Source organism: Ostrea edulis, chromosome 1, assembly GCF_947568905.1.
Source record: "Ostrea edulis chromosome 1, xbOstEdul1.1, whole genome shotgun sequence".
In the NCBI taxonomy this organism is placed as follows: Eukaryota; Metazoa; Mollusca; class Bivalvia; order Ostreida; family Ostreidae; genus Ostrea; species Ostrea edulis.
In genome coordinates this window covers 20,325,043-20,343,447 of record NC_079164.1, presented here as the reverse complement: position 1 = coordinate 20,343,447, position 18,405 = coordinate 20,325,043, and the positions used below count along the sequence as shown (strand labels likewise).

General features: G+C 37.3%; 2 non-coding genes across 2 annotated transcripts; one reads left to right on the top strand and one right to left on the bottom strand.

Annotated features, from left to right (window-relative positions):
- Positions 1 to 1,232: 1,232 nt before the first annotated feature.
- Trnav-aac (transfer RNA valine (anticodon AAC)) lies at positions 1,233 to 1,305 on the bottom strand. Its single transcript has one exon. It is a non-coding gene; the product is annotated as a tRNA-Val (tRNA).
- Positions 1,306 to 1,423: 118 nt separating this feature from the next.
- Positions 1,424 to 1,496, top strand: Trnav-uac (transfer RNA valine (anticodon UAC)). Its single transcript has one exon. It is a non-coding gene; the product is annotated as a tRNA-Val (tRNA).
- Positions 1,497 to 18,405: the final 16,909 nt, after the last annotated feature.

Here is an 18,405-nt window from a genome sequence, read left to right as displayed (position 1 = left end):
AATTCAGACCCAAATTAATAATCTTTTTTGTTTGTGATAATGGTCAATCTTGAGAATGACCACCATCATTTACTTTTACCAATGCTTTGCCTATTCGGCATATTATATTTCTCGATGAAAGCGTTCTTTCAACTTGACATAAAAGCCTATACAGATTAATCGTTGAATATCACATACCACTACCAACTTGGTATTTAATTCCTTAAATGATCAAAAGCGGGTATAAAAGACCTCTTGGTAGCTTTCTATCTTTGATAATCAAAATTTATATACGAGATAATTTCAAAATTCTTCTATAGTGTATGTAAAACAGCAGGGACTTAGTGCACTTCGTTTTGTTCAATTTCTTTGTATATCTCATAACATCGATATTACCCCCCCCCCCCATATAACGTTAATTTATTAATTTAATCTTATCTACTGATGTGTTTTAATTATTTTTGTGAATATTTTTTTCATTTGAATTATTTTCATATCAAAAATTCTAAAAACATTGATATTCTCAGTCACATCTTTGAGAATGTTATATATCACGATAAGGGAAGAAATCTGAAAATATAGAATCAGGCTGATGGGGTTTCCCGGACATAACAAACCGCTTTATTATGGGGCCTCTGTCTTCTCGTCTCCTTTATCTTTTTCTTCAGAATAAGATGCGTCTCTGGGGATACAAATAATTATTTCCATTCGTATTTTATGGCAATATTTTCATCTAAAGCTCACTGTAAGTGTCTAGGGAATAAGCTTTTTTTCAAAATTTATGACCAATTTCTATGTATTATGCCCCCCGAGAATTAGCCAATGAATGCCGAGCGCACTTGGACAAAAAACGAGGGTCTTAAGGAGAGCGCCTCTTGATGATTAGACGGCTCGCGATTGTAATCAAGCATAACTTGATTTCATATTTTATGCGTTGAGTAATTCATATTATACGACAGCGGATTACTGAGGAAATGATATGCAAATTCCCCTTTAGATGGACGATTTTACCGTTATATTATCATTAGCATACTGATATTTAAAATGATTAAGTACACTACATGCTTTTGTGTAACGTTCCGATATATCGTAAACTGTAACCGGTGACATGATCTAGACTTTCCACTAATGATTTTTATTATAATAATTGTATTTTACTAATAATGTAGAGGAAGTTTACTGAAGTTTTATATAGAGAGCATTAAGAATGTCCATCAATTTACATTTTTCTTCCCTAATAAAAAAAAAAAGTGAGGTTTCAGCGAGGCTCGAACTCGCGACCTTCTGCGTGTTAAGCAGACGTGATAACCACTACACCATGAAACCAGTTATCTCCCTGAGTGTTAAAATTGTATATAACCTAGGTTGATTATCCCGGAAGTTAAGGTAAAGATAAATCATGTGCGTCACATCTATTCTATATTTAGAATCTACGTTTCTCAACGGTTTCATGGTGTAGTGGTTATCACGTCTGCTTTACACGCAGAAGGTCGCGAGTTCGATCCTCGCTGAAACCTCACTTTTTTTTTAAAATTCTATTAACACCTCCTTTTTATCGAAAGTGGAATAAACAAAATAAATGGGGCTGTTTATCGACCAACCATAGACACAAATAATGTCAAACAATCATGTAAGCCAGCACTATTGCACAAACCAGATGTTTTTCAGGCTGATGTTGCATTTTTTTGTAAATCAAAACATGAAAGCATATTTTCTGGCACTGCTAGGAGAAAATTGCCCTCTAAAATCATGTTTTATTATCTGGGAGTTGTCAATATATCACTGGTACAAAAATGTCTTAAAAATTAGCTTATCGGAGAAAGAAATAAAAGATCATAAAAGAGATCTGTAACGTAGTTTTATAATTGCAGAATGTGTCACCACAAATGCAATATCTAAGTGGTGTTGTCATCAAAAATAAGATTTATTTCAGAGTATCTTAAATGACAAAGTTGGTGATTTCCGACTTGAGATATGGAACTATCATGGTCTCGCGGCATTCCATTGCAGACTTAATGGGTTTTTATTTTGATCACAAACATCACAAGATTTCGTAGTTAATATCCAAACGCCAAATGTGACAAGTGCATGGTTTCAAATAAAAGAAGCCTTTTTCTTTCATTCTCGATGATTTTCACATCCCTCAAGTAATACGTCACAAATTGCACTAATTTCTAGGTGCATTTACATCTAAGAAATAAATTTCCTGAGGGTATGAAATGCGACGCTTCACACCGGCGCAAAGGACTACAGCTCATACCCTCATTTATTTTCAGTTTTTCTATTTACATTATATACATGTACTTCCATATTTGTTAGAATTCCCGGTCGTTAAAATAGACGTATTATATTTACCAAAAATCATAGTTATCTGTACAATTCTTAAACACATCATAGACAAACACATAGGGAATGTAAATTTAAAAGAATAATATACACATTACTCTTATACCACGCTAGACCGGTCGCGGTAGCTTAGTGGTACTAGAGCGTTCGTAAGCGGGAAGTCGTATAGTTCGAACCTCAAGACGTAAACATGGGATTCTCGGCAATCACGGGTCTTTCGGATATGACCTTAAACACGGTGGTCCCGTGTCGCGGCGGACGTTGGCTAAGCCTAGGTCTAAATTACGTATACCTACAATGGTGACGTCTCAATATGAGTGAAAGATTCTCGACGGAACGGAATACATGTACAAACCAACAACCCACCCTTAAAAGACTGATCAATATGAAACATGATCAATGGATTGAACATAACATTGACTTGACTTAGAAAAAAACTAACGACTCACTTACCAATTGTTATCCTGTTTACAAAACCTCCTTTCGTTTGATTAAACTCCACTCCTCAACGGTCTTAAAACTATGAAATAAATTTAGAACTGCCTTGCCCCGCGTAGGGCATATTCATATTTGTTCTAAAAACTGCACATTTTAATATTGTTATTTATATGAAATGAATACCACCTGACTTTGGGTGAGATTCATAGGTCTTGGTACACCTATATATAAAGGCAACGACACTGTTGATTATTTAAACTTCAGATTTTCAACGCAACCCGCGCCTTTATCAAGAGACATATATTACATAAACAAATATCACATAAAAACGACGAATATTAATAATCTACATTGTTAACAAGAATGATACACTGATATACTGAACTAAGAAAAATGGTTGTCTTTGCCGCAAGCGTGTCTACAGACGATGGTGTAGAGAGTTTGTACCGTAATTGGGTCGGGATAAGAATAGATTTTTTTTTTTCAAAATTAAAGAAATTAGAAAGAAAACTTCCAAAACAACGTGATTGTGAAATAAAATAATGGGAAAATAATGATTTGGAGTGATTAGGTAGCAGGGGACAGTTTCGCACTATAGGCCCGGTCAACTTTCTATAAAGGAGAAGGCAACCCAAACAATTTTTTCAAGATAAATCATAGGATTAATTATATGATAAAGATTTGTCATACTAGTCTGTTGATATACGGCCTAGATAAGCTTCAGTACTAATTTGAAAACGTTAAAAATTTAGATTCCCGCTATCTATAGAGGCTGCCATGATGTGGAACTCTTTTGTATTCAAGACCACAAATGTCAATAACTTTGACGTCACACCGTCTGTTCCGGTTTTGATGAGATTCTAAGATCATCAAAGATGTGCATGTGGTAGATTTTGCGAATGAATAGGTTGATACCTTCCTGTCAAGCAGTTTTAAAATTACTCTAATGCAAAGGGGAGAAGTTCCTGACCCAACCAAGTCATCTGAAAAGGAAAGATTATGTAAACTGTGGATCCATCTTTTGCGTAATGACAAGTTAAGGTTAAAGTTAAGGTTCGAGATATTTGGATGAAGAAACGTGTACCGTCTGCCTGGTCTGCGACTCGACTGAACGCTCAATAGAATTAAGGCGTCCCATATAAAAATAAAGTGAAATGCATACATAAAAACAGTCGTAAGTGTTTTATATGGATAATTTTTAAAGGAAAATACCCGTGAAAGAATCAACGCTCATACCAATACCTAGTAGGCCTCCATACATTTTCACCGACGTAGGTGTCTATTATCACGTGCCTATCACGTGACATTATAAATTTAGACCAAACTAAATTAACTGCAATAATTGCAAAAGTGCAACGATGTCGGCTATATGTAGGGCGATTCTTTTTCTATTGAAAAACAAAGGTTACTTTACCCTAACGGAAAAGTCATGGGAGCAACTTCTCCGGTAAAAGGAAGCAACTTTAAAATGCATCTAATTTTTAATTCTCGGGAGTATGCACGGCATCAACAGATGCGGGAGGGAGTTTCCTTTTGAGTCAGAAGTTGGCTCTCCAAACTTTTCCGATATTGTACATCAATGCATTAGGAATATAAATATAAAAACCACAAGCATCATTACACACTGTACATCGTTGCATTTTTACACCTACTGCAGCTGGTCGCAATAATTATGTAAATTAGATTTCCTTAAAACGCAACGATGATCCTGATCAAGAGAAGATAACTGGATGTAAACAACTTGACAAGCGCGTATTTATTTGAACATCGAAATCGGGAAGGAAAGCCGATTACACCCGCACTCAAGATTAGTCTTGAATACAACATGAATAAATTTAAAATGGAATTTTATATTTTTCTAATATCAAACTGGATTTGAATACTTTTCAAAATTAACGTTAATGTTTTAAATAGGAAGTGAATGAATCTTGCACGTAGCCCCCTCCCCCTTATAGCAATCCGAGTGAATCTACCAAACTCTTGAAAGTTATCACCAGAGAATTTCACATACTCAACAACAGATAACACAAAAAATAAAATCATGTGTAATTTATTCATTTTAATAAATTTCAATATATATGTCTACATGATATGCCTATATAGCGTTACGTACAATAAATCATGCAGAGAAAATCTCGAAGAAAAATGGATAAACAAAAAATTAAATCCCATAAGGGTAATAAACATTTTAAAAAATTCATAATATATTTCTAAATATATTTCAATCATTTTTCACTCAAACAGCATGATATTAAATTCGTTTTTAAATCTTTCACACACACACCCCTCCCAATTTATAAAGCGTGTCAGTAGGTTATACAGTCTTACAAAAATGCTGAAAAATAAATAAAATATACAAACCACCTTTGGGTCAAAATATTGCAAAAATTTTAAACATGATAAATGGAATCTAGTTTCTTGGAGATTATTTTGATAGTAACAATGGCTGAAAGGACATATCGACCTTGAAATGAACAGAATGAAAAATTTACAAGTTTAGGAACCAGAGCTTTTAAAATGGTCATGGAAATTATCTAGTGGTAATTGAAAATTGTCAATATGTATTTCTGCAATTTTGCCAAAGTTATAATTGGTCGTAACAGCAAAGACCCAAACAGTATCCAACATTGGTCAAAAAAAAAGATGAAAGATGTGAAGCATTGAATGAAATTACAAACAAATCATCGAACATGTCAGCTACATTTTGATATCAGTTTTACTGCAGCATTATGAACAGTTACCCAAAAATGCATTTGCCCTATGACAAATTTGTCCGTCAGTTACCTCGTCTACAAACTTACTTAACTAAGCCACACTATTGGAAGAATAAAAACAAATTTGGTGAAAAGAAAGACTTCCTACTCAAGTTTTCACTTCAACAATGGGATTTATGACCTCAGAGACAGAAACTAGCCCATTCCATTTATGATTGTGTCCCATGTGAAAATACATTGCTATATCAAGCAGCATTACACAATTCAGCATCTGAAAAATCAGAGAATGTTGTGAATGTCAAACCAGCTTGCAAATGACATAGCAACCACAGGCAGTGAAGGGGTTAATCAATTGTTAAATGTATTAGAACCAATAGTAGAAAAAACATTTAACACACAGTTAAAGACTTCGGTAATTAAAAAATACAATCTCACAAAGAAGTTACCAAGCGAGCAAAAACGCAAACTCAAACTACATATGGTACGTGAAAATACCCAAAAACTCAGCAACATAATTGGACACAACGAAAAAGAAATTCAGAGCTTTTTAGCCTCCGGAAAGTCGTACAGTCAGATAGAACGTGATCGCTTTTCTACGTTTTACGAGCCCATGCATGATGCGACAGAGAGGACTGCAATAAAATCCAAAAAGATAGAGCAGGGAAAAAGGAAACGGAAAATGCACATTGGGAACATAAACAGTTATGTTTTTGACAGAGATGAATTTTTTAAGTACATTAGATCTTTACCAGCTGGGTCAAAGGTTATCTGGCGGTATTTAGCCATAAAATTTCATGTGAATAACAAATATGGTGTAATGTCTACTAACTCAGGACAAGTTCTCCTAACATTTGCAAAAGCCAATGGCATTAACAGACAAATTCAACACCAGTCGCCGAGTCAGTGGAAGAGACTTTCTTCAGAGGGTACGTATATCAAAACAAAAAATCTACAAGAAAGTATCCATCTCAACCCCTAGGTCGGCCAAGAAAATCAGAAAAGAGATACAAGAAAAACTCGGTCGGAAAGATCTGTATATTGGGGAGAGGATTGCTCCAAAGACATTTACTTCAAACAAAATTGATTCTTCGGGTAAACTAATCAATACAGAACTGACAGTTTTTGGCCGAATGAAAAAAGTTATTCATGACGTGAAAGAAAGACACAAAGATCTACAGAGAGAAGTCAACAGTGAAACACCACAGACCAGACACATCAAGTTATGGCATGACCATTCAGACATTCTAAACCAGTTACATATCCATCATGGCGAGCACCCTGTACGATACACAGTACTTCCTAACAAACAAAGAGTACAAAGAAAAATTTCCCGAACTACCAAATACAGATGTACAAGCAATGGTCGAGAAGCCGTTCCTATATATACTGGGCCAATCCTCATGTAGTGACATTGATCAACTTTCTTATATGCCAACCAGGATTGAAGATCTCGATAGATTAAGGGATCAGGAGGGATCAATCAAGTATGTTGTTCGCTACGTTAGTGGAGATGGTCCTGCCAGGCAGTTTGAGGCCGGTCATCAAAGAGGAGGGAATTATAGTTGTCTGTGTGGGATCCAATCAAAAGATCATTTTAACCTTGAATGTGCATACAATGTTAAGGTTCCATCACCAGCAGAACGAAGGAAAACATTTCAAGGAGGAGAATTATGGAAACGCTTCACTGTGAACAGTCCATCACCTTTCACGAATTTGAAGAAGTCAGAATTAGTCAGAGGGCTGAAATCCAGAGGTCACAATACAGCAACTAAATATAAACCTGAATTGCAAGAAGAACTAGCATCAACACTCAAAGGCATACAGAGACCACCAGCCTACTTCACAACCACACCAGATGTGTCTGACCTCATAGAGACTTACGACATTCCACCATGTGAGCCTCTACGTGACATCGCAAACATAGTTCAAAATTTAATCACAGAACTTCCAAATCATATCGATGATCAAGATACACAGAAAGACTTTGAAAAATTCTCAGCAACAACGATTGGTGATAAAAATCAAATAAGAGTGTGTGATGCTCGACTCTTTGCTGTCAAATTAGCCAAGTTTGCACAAATGAAGTTTGAAGATAAAAAAATTAGTACGGAAATGTTTGAACTATGTTCAACTTTGGTGGAAATTGTAGTCATATGCTACAGCCATTATGAAGAAAGGACCCAAAAGAAAATATTACGACTTTACAACCAATGTTTCAAGTTCAGCATCCTTGCCAAAATTATAGTCGGTATTCCAAAGAAAATGACAGCAAGGAAATTTTATGGATGCCATTTCCAGTTTAACTGTCCATGCGCCAGAAACATTTCGACTGGTCTGTTTGCGCTCACTGGTACCCGAAAAAGAAGAGCGGTCATTTGGTGACTTCAGAAACATTTCTCTCCGGACTGCCAATATACAATGTGGTAAAGTCATAGACAATGCAGTGCTAAGATATAATGCTCAACAGAAAGATGAAAACAGAAAGGACTACATAAAACAACAAGAATCCACAATAAGTCAAGACAAGACCAACATTATTTCAAGCACACTGTCAACGCATTGCTGATTTTTTACTTCCCGGAGAGAACACTTGGTGGTCACTGTAATGGTGGAGTGATGTTTCACGACGGTCCTGATGAGCCTGAATCTCACATGTATCCACCACTCCTTCATTTCCGGTCTACAACAGCGACGATGCTGCAACAACTCTTGGATGATGATTGGAGAATATGTGTTCAGGATTGTGAATCATCAGATCTCACTCTTCCACTCTACAAAGTAAGAATACAAGAGGTAGGACGTCTAAGTAGAATCTTCAAAAATGAAGGTATCATCATTTTCCTTTTATCCTTATAATTTATACAAATGAGTTGAATTGGAATTATATTTATATATTGTAGATCAATCAAAATTAATTAATGAGAAAATATATTTAAGAATCAAAACATTTCTTGATAATTTATGGAGACATCAATTCTTTCAAAATTCTTTACAAAAACTATTTAGACAAAGAACCAAACACTGGTAATAAATCCAAAGTCCTAATCATGATATTTACTTAAAAGTACTTCCAGAGTTCATCAGAGTAGCAGAGTTCCATCAGCAGAGCCACCAGTTATCCAGTATTGAACTTCAAGCACATATTCTTGGTATACATCTACAATAATTAATCTGCAATAATTAATTCATTTTAACACAAAGATCATAAAAGACTGTATAAGCAAAATTAATATAATAAAACAAGACTATAAGCAAGATTAAAATGAATATAATAAAACAAGATTGCTTTTTAAAACTTAAAAAATGATCTTTAACTTGGTATCTTTTTTCAGAATCCAATACTACATCATGTGAGCCAAAAGGGCCTACAACATTCCAGGATGATGCTACAAATCAAAATCCTGATGGTATGCTTTTGATTAAATCTTACAAGTATGGGCATGTTTTGACTGTTGTGTCAAGTACGAATGCTCATGTTTGACACAATTTCTACTTTCAGAATCCTACAATGTACCAAATGAGCCAAGAGGTACTAAGGATGGTGCTACTTGTCGAAATCCTCATGGTACGTTTTTCATGAATTAGTGCGAGTAAGAGCATGTTTTGACTGTAGTGTCAAGTGCGAATGCTCATGTGTGACACATTTTCTACTTTCAGAATCCTACAATGTACCAAATGAGCCGAGAGGTACTAAGGATGGTGCTACATGTACTAGTCGAAATCCTCATGGTATGTTTTTCATAAATTAGTGCAAGTAAGAGCATGTTTTGATTGTAGTGTCAAGTACGAATGCTCAAGTGTGAAACAATTTCTACTTTCAGAATCCCACAATGTATCAAATGAGCCGAGAGATACTATGGATGATGCTACCTGCGAAAGATCGGGCTCAAATCTATACGGTACCAATTTAACTGTTCGTGACTTGTCATGTTTATAGTGCCGATGATGAAATAAACCGGAACTGACGGTGTGACGTCATAAATTAAACTTCATTGGCCGCTCTCTTAGCGGCGGGTAATTCAAAATATATGGCACACTGGTTTTGACTATGTATAACTCCGTTTATCTGATCAAGATATAGGGCTCATGGCGGGTGTGATCGGTCGACAAGGGATACTTACTCCTAGCCACCTGATCCCACCTCTTGTATATCCAGGGGTCCGTATTTGCCTAACTCTCTATTTTGTATTGCTTAGAGGAGTTATGAGACTGATCACTGTTCGTTATCTTCACTTTTCATGATATATCAATATTAATGTAATTGTTAAGCAAGGGTTTTGGTTCTTAAAGACCGTCATTTACAATATTTGTTGGGTTGATCAACCAATAGTAGCAATTTTGGTAATACTCATTATGACTTAAATAAGGAATTCTAGGTCAGAGCCTAGCTTGCAACGAGGGAGACAAGTGTATTTCCATCAATCATACAACAGAGGATATCTCATCGGGTGCGTATTGACGATTAGGCTGTAGAAACTGATTAAGCTAAATATTTATCCAAGATTCATGCGCGTGAAATCATTCAAATTGCATTCCACGTCGACGGAATGATTTCTAACGATATATCCAGGATTTTACTATATGCTCTTTCTCTCTGCATCGGTCCATGTTGTGTTATGTTTTATTTAGGTTCCGGAATCAGCCGAATGATACATGTATAGTTCCAGGGTTAAGGTTACTATCAAGCATGGCGAGTTTGGATAACATCATAACAGCACAACGCTTTTCCTTCACAGACTTAAAGGAGGGGGCAACCCAAAAAGGTTTTACAGGATAAATGATAGGATTAATTACATGTATATGATAAAAAGTTGTCAAATATTCTGTTGATATACGGCCTAGATAAGCTTCATTACTAATTTGAAATCGTTAAAAATTGAAATTCCTGTTACCTATAGAGGTTGCCAATGATGTGGAACTCTTGTATTCAAGGCCACAAAAATCAATAATTTTGACGTCACCGTCCAGGTGTGAATGCTTCACACCGTCTGTCCCGATTTTGATGAGATTCTAAAATCATCAAAGATTTGCACTGGCCGCTCTGTTAGCGGCGGGTAATGTAAAATGATAGATATGGTGATCAGCTCTTCAAACAGTCTAATGGAAATCCCATAGGCACGAATTATGCTCCTTTGTTACCTGACCTGTTTCTATATTCAAATGAAGCAGACTTTATTCAAAAACTTCTACGTGAGAAGAAAAATTCTCTTGCTATGACCTTCAATTCAACCATTAAAATTAAATGTTAGATCCGCTCACATACTCGTTACACAAACATTTGTGTAGCGAGTATGTGAGCGGATCTAACATCGAATTTTAATTACATTTAGATATATCAACGATGTTTTGTATATTAACAATAATAACTTTCATTCATGCAAGGTGAAGATAACGAACAGTGACCAATCTCATAACTCCTATAAGCAATACAAAATAGATAGTTGGTCAAACACGGACCCCTGGACACACCAGAGGTGGGATCAGGTGCCTAGGAGGAGTAAGCATCCCCTGTTGACCGGTCACACCCGCCGTGAGCCCTATATCCTGATTCATATGTCGATTCGATATATCCCTGTGAGCTCGAAATAAAAGACACCTCAGAATCGTTTACTTCTGACTACTTAAGATATTTTTTTGAAAGTAGACATTAATGGCAAACTGTTAACTCAACTGTATGACAAACGGAATGATTTCAGCTTCTCCATCATCAACTTCCCATATTTATGTAGCAATATTCCATTATCACCTGCATATGGTGTTTATATCTCTCTACTGATTCGATACACTAGAGCTTGTTCTGCGTATGGTCAGTTTTAAAACCGAGGCAAGCTACTGACAGACAAGTTGATGGTACAGGGGTTTCAACAGTCTCGATTGAAGTCAGCATTTCGCAAATTCTATGGTCGTTATAACGATCTAGTTCGTCAATACAACCTATCATTGGGTCAAATGCTGCCTGACGTGTTTCATACCGATTGTTAGACCGTTCCTGGCACACTGACTTTGACTACGAATAACTCCGTTTACCTGATCAGGATATGGAGCTCACGGCGGGTGTGACCGGTCGACAGGGGATGCTTACTCCTTCAAGCCACCTGATCCCACCTCTGGTGTGACCAGGGGTCCGTGTTTGCCCAACTATCTATTTTGTATTACTTATTGGAGTTATGAAATTGATCACTGTTCGTTATCTTCACCTTTCACTAATATTTTAAGCAAGGATTTTTGTTCTTAAAGGTCGTCATTTACGTTATCAGTAAGTAATACTTTATTCATAAGAGCAACAATGTGGTTAAGGTTGCCTTTCCCTTTAATTATAATTTAGTTGATACATGCATATCAAAGTCCACATGATCTTGTACCTCAATAGTTAGGTATGTCTAAGACATATGTTATGTGTATATAATGGATTTTGTGAAATGGATAATTGAAGAACGCTTTATCCCTCAGACTTCGTACTTATAGTAGGTTGACACACATCCATGTTCAAATGATCCCTCCTATACAGGTCAACATGTTCAAAGTCAAGGTCACGACCAAGCCAGGGATTCGGGTTAGAATAGGTCCTCAGTTCCTCTTGCTTGTCGTAAGAGGCGACTAAATGGGGCGGTCCTTCGGATGCAACCACAAAAACAGCAGGTGTGGCACGATAAAGATCCCTCTCTGCTCTAACGCCTTAAGCGCTGAGTATATGCCTAAATTTTGCAGCCCTAAACCAGCAATGTTGACGTCTCCATATGAGTGAAAAATTCTCGAGAGGGACGTTAAACAATATACAATCAATCACTACCAAGTCAGGTAAGTTTTGTGTGAAATCAATCTTCTGTAACAGATAACTGAAGAACTCTTTACGTCACAGACTAATACACATCCACGGTTGAGATTTTTCTGTATACTCAATTTAAAGGATCTAAGAAACAGATAACTATGAAGAACGATTAACCTTTAGAACCCATACTTGATAGGCAGGTTTAATTCTTGAGTGTAAGGCGAAGATAACAAAAAATGATCAATCTCATAACTCTTATAAGCAATACAGAGAGTTGGGCAACACAGACCCCTAGATATACCAGAGATGGGATCAGGTGCCTAGGAGGAGTAAACATCCCCTGTCGACCGGTCACACCCGCCGTGAGCCCTGTATATTGATGAGGTAAACGGAGTTATCCGTTGTCAAAATCAGTGTGCCAAGAACGGCCTAACAATCGGCATGAAATACGTCAGACAGCATTTGACCCAATGATAGGTTGTATTGGCAAACTAGATCGTTATATAACGACTATAGAAGTTGCGAAACGCTGATTTTAAATGAGACTGTTGGAACCCCTGCAACATCAACTTCTTTGTCGGTAGCCTGCTTCGATTTAAAAACTGAACATAAGCAGAACAATCTCTTGCGTATCGAATGAGTTGAGAGATGTAAACACCATATGCAGGTGATAATGGAATATTGCTACATAAATATGGGAAGCTGACGATGGAGAAGTTGAACTCATCGCGTTTGTCATAAAGTTGACAATGTGTGGTGTTATATTTTGTGATCTGAGGAAAGGGGGCATGTATGTTATTCGAACAAATGATTTTAAGTTATCTTTGTCCCCAGAAAGTATCAGGATGAAGACTACGCTGAGTAAACCGCCCATTTTCGCATCTACAATTTGTGGACTGTCTACCCGCCAGCAAATCCTGACTTTTTATGTTCATATGAAGCAGAATTTATTTCGGAAACTTCAACGTGAGAAACCGTGGGGATCCGGGTTAGAATAGGTCCTCAGTACCCCTTGCTTGTCGTAAGAGGCGACTAAATGGGGGCGGTCCTTCGGATGAGACCGCAAAACCGAGGTCCCGTGTCACAGCAGGTGTGGCACGATAAATATCCCTTCCTGCTCAAAGGCCGTAAGCACCGAGCATGGGCCTAAATTGTGTAGCCCTTCACCGCCAGTGGTGACGTCTCCATATGAGTGAAAGATTCTCGAGAGGGATGTTAAACAATATTTAATCAATCATTCTACGTGAGAAGAAAAGATCTCTTGCTGTGTGCAGGGGTCCGTCTTTGCCCAACTATCTATTTTGTATTGCTTGTAGGAGTTATGAGATTGGTCACTGTTCGGTATCTTCACCTTGCATTGACGACGTTTTATCTGTTAACAATGCTAATTTTCATTCACATGTCGATTCGATATATCCCTCTGAACTCAAAATAAAAGACATCACGGAGTCGTCCACTTCTGCTTCATATTTGGATATTTTATTGAAGCTGTTCAAACAGAGAAAGATTGCTCTTTCGCCGATCGCTTGACATTAGAAGAGAACGTCGTGTTAAGTGTTGAAACGGCTCAGTTGCGTGTATCAAATCACTTTGTACACCCCAAGTCCAAGCTTCATGGTTGGGTAACCCTACCATTGTGTCTATAATTATTAAACTAATAATTACCAACGATTGGTAGTAGGACAGGATGGCATGCTCTCTGAACATGGTGTTTCCACTTATTTAGTAAACAACCACTCACACAAGCATTGGCAAATGTTTGGTGGGCAACCAACAGAAACAGGGGATCAAATAATTATGCTGACATATTGATGTAAAAGATATTTATTCTCTCTCTCTCTCTCTTTCTCTCTCTCTCTTTCTGTTATGGCCCATCACTAACACTTCATTAAAATAGCATAAAATGAGTACTCACCATCAAGTGTCTTGACTTTCGTTCACATTGCTATACCCACAAATCTAAGTCGTCATTTTAAGGATGTATGCTTGTTCTGGGTATAGTCAGTTTTTAAATCGAGGTAAGCTACTGACAAACAAGTTGATGGTACAGGGATTTCAACAGTCTCGATTGAAGTCAGCATTTCGCAAATTCTATGGTCGTTATAACGATCTAGTTCGTCAATAAAACCTATCATTGGGTCAAATGCTGTCTGACGTGTTTCATACCGATTGTTAAGCCGTTCTTGGCACACTGATTTGACTGCGGATAACTCCGTTTACCTGATCAGGATATGGAGCTCACGGCGGGTGTGACCGGTCAACAGGGGATGCTTACTCCTCCTAGGCACCTGATCCCACCTCTGGTGTGTCCAGGGGTCCGTGTTTGCCCAACTATCTATTTTGTATTGTTTGTAGGAGTTATGAGATTGATCACTGTTCGTTATCTTCACCTTGCATGCTACACCAGAAAAATTTTATATGGATAAAAAGTGAAGGATATGTACATTATACAACAATATTTTGAAATTTAAAACTTTCAAATTTACTTTATTTAGTCAAAATTGCAGTTTTAGAAGAAAGCAATATGAGAAAAATTTAAAACCCCTGCTGGACTCGAACACGCAATCTACATTTCAGTAGTCGATGTGTTGAGCTACTCAGCTAGGCGAGTATTTTTCTAATGAATAGACAAATATTGCTGATATTTATATTTTCATCCATGTTTTAAAAAGAAGTCGTCAGCCATTATGACGATTATCTTCTTGGTAAGGGTTTTGGAGTCTATCTCGCATAACCGGCCAAAAAATTAGAGTTTTCTTTTGTCTATTTCAGATGAAATTGGTAGGAGTCCAAGTAAGGATTCACAAATGTCGGATCTAGTTTGTTTTGGCAGACATATTGCATGTTTGCAAATAAAGTGTTGAATAGAACTAAGAGCTTGGAAATCTCGTTGACGTAAATCGGACAAGAGTTCACATCCGTGTAGGGTGGAAGGGAGAACAATTCTGTTGTATAATCGCGATACAGTATCTCGATTAAGGTGTTCATGTATTTTGAGAGCAAAGTAAGTTTGTCGACCTTTCCTGCATGCGTTGGCAATTTTCTCAGTATGAACAAGTTTTGATAGAAGAAGAATCCCTAGATGGTTGTATGTTTTAGATAAATGGACAGGTTCAGTACCGAGAAACCATAAGAAAGAATCGTCATTTTTGGCAGATGATGGAGTAAAACGAAGAACACTAGATTTGCCTGCGTTGAATTTAAATCTCCAGTTTGTAGAATACACAAAAGCTGTAGTGAGCATCTTCTGGATAGAAGGAGATAACACAATGCAGGAAATGTCGTCCGCGAGACCAGGATTGGAACTAACAATGTTATAACTTTCCATATTGGGGCACTGATTTTGAATTTCGTAAAGCATGTCATTGATAAACACCAAATAAAGGAATGTTGAGAGTATTCCTCCTTGAGGAACAGGAAACCAATTGGAGTCTGTGTGGTTTATTATGACGGAACAGGAGGTGTTAGTATGGCAGTCGTCAATAATGGTCCATAGACAACCAGAAACTCCCAGGCGGTTCAGCTTATACATAAGACCATGTCTCCACACCGTATCGAATGCCTTCTGTGTATCCAAGAAAGCGACATATATACAGGACTACCAAGTTCTATGTTGTGATGTATAGTTTCTTGTAAATTAAAAGGTGCAGTGAGACAGCCGAGTTTCTGTTGGAACCCTTGCTGTTGAATGTTTGGAAATTCTATAGCTGAAAGAACGTGACACTTTATTCTGTACAGTAGCAATTTCTCGAAAATCATGGGAGTATGGCCATTGATCTATAACTATCAGGTGATTTCCTTGGTTTGTTGCTTCCTTTGTGTATTGGGACGATAATGTCTTTTTTCGATTTGGCCAATTTTGATAATTGAATTAAATAAATGTTGAATGCACATTTTGAGTCCAGCGCCCCCGTAGACGATATGTTCATTCTGAATTCGACCTATACCAGGAGGTTTTCTGCGTTTTAAATCACTATTTAAATAATTGTAGTTATTTCGTCAGTGGTGACGTCTCCACCTGGAAGGGATTTTTCTGTCAGAATTTTGGTCGTTGTTTTTAAGTCACAGTAAGAATTTTCAATAGAATGGAGAAAGTCAGCGTTAAAGGTTCCATTGTCCTGTGGATTGTAAATATTATGAAAGTGATGCACGAATCAGTCAGCTATATCTACTGGATTTAAATATTTAACATTCTTTGTTGGTCACTTAGGTCAATCAAACGGATCATGTTCAGAAATAATATCTAGAAAATGCACGCCTTTTCTATTATGCCCGAAAGCAAATCCTCATTAATGTCCAAAAGGTTACTATTAGGAACTTTTAACTTAAATCCAGACATGGACTATGGTCTCGAAACATACTAGTAAATGATTGTATCTTGTTTTACGTCCCTCCCGATTATTTTTCACTTATATGGAGACCGGTGAAGGGCTTCAAATTTAGGTCTATGCTCGGCGCATACGGCCACTGAGCAGTGAGGGTTGTTTAGCGTGCCACACCGACTGTGACACGGGACATCCGTTTTTAAGGTTATTTCCGAGGACCTGTGACATTCAAACCTGATGCCGAGGTTAGGCGATGGAACTGTCACTTCCTGTTTTAATTAACGACACATGAATGAATATATTTTGTATGTGTACAAAAAACATGATTATGCTTGAAAACTACTCATCGTAGAACATCACTTGGCTGGTGAATAAAGGTAAACTTTACCTTGAGATAACTAATTATCAAAACCAGCCAGTATAAAATTGCACGAATCAAGATGAATCTGAGGAATTTGATTAAAGGATAAATAGTATAGAAGGCTAGGGTTATGATAAGTTAAACAGAAACCACAAAGAGTTTAAGTACTCATGTGAAGATTCGCTCGGCACCAAATCCCTTGGTACTCGACAAAAGTTTACCAACATATATTTGGCCATGGGGTCACGTCTTGAGTTGAACTCAGTGGCTGTTTCTGACTCAAATCGGATAATTTGTCTCAAATCGCTCAGTTGAACTCAATAAAGTGTGCTCAAAATTTGAGTCTTATTCAAGTTGAGAAAATGTTTGACTCTTTATGTCACTTTCAAGAGTCACCCATGCAATCTATTGCGATTTGTAGTTGTCTGTCGTCGTCCGTTATTTTGAACATTTCTGGGGGTAAAGGGGGATAAAATTGTGAATTTCACGGTTACTGCACTCCTTGGGCCTGAAGGGTGCGGCCAAAACGTTAAAAATATGCTATCTTTAAACAAGCTCTTTATTCAGGGACAACAAATAGACAATCCGTTAGCTGCAGAACTGTAGCTCTCTGGTGGGGAGGGGGGGGATTAAAAATATACAGATCCACCCCATATAAAAAATTTTGATTCACGGCGGAACTTTTTCAGCGCACAATTAAGGTCTCGCTGTGACCTTCAATTCGATCAATGACGTTTTGTCTATTAACAATAACTTTCATTCATATGTCGATTTGATATCCCTGTGAGCTCGAATTAAAAGACACCACAGAGTCGTCCACTTCTGATTCATACTTAAGATATTTTATTGAAAGTAGACATTAACGGCAAACTGACAACTCAACTGTATGACAAACGGAATGATTTCAGCTTCTCCATCGTCAACTTCCCATTTTCATGTAGCAATATTCCATTATCACCTGCATATGGTGTTTATATCTCTCAACTGATTCGATATACAAGAACTTGTTCTGCGTATAGTCAGTTTTTAAATCGAGGTAAGCTACTGACAAACAAGTTGATGGTACAGGGGTTTCAACAGTCTCGATTGAAGTCAGCATTTCGCAAATTCTATGGTCGTTATAACGATCTAGTTCGTCAATACAACCTATCATTGGGTCAAATGCTATCTGACGTGTTTCATACCGATTGTTAAGCCGTTCTTGGCACACTGATTTTGACTGCGGATAACTTCCTTTATCTGATCAGGATATAAGGCTCACGGCGGGTATGACCGGTGTGGCCAGGGGTCCGTGTTTACCCAACTATCTATTTTGTATTGCTTGTAGAAGTTATATGAGATTGATCACTGTTCGTTATCTTCACCTTTCATGCATATCACTGTATTCTTGCAGCCATCGCCACTTTAATAAAATCCCCCACTACACAGTGTCAAGACGAACATTCATTTAACCCCATGCGAATTGAAGACTCG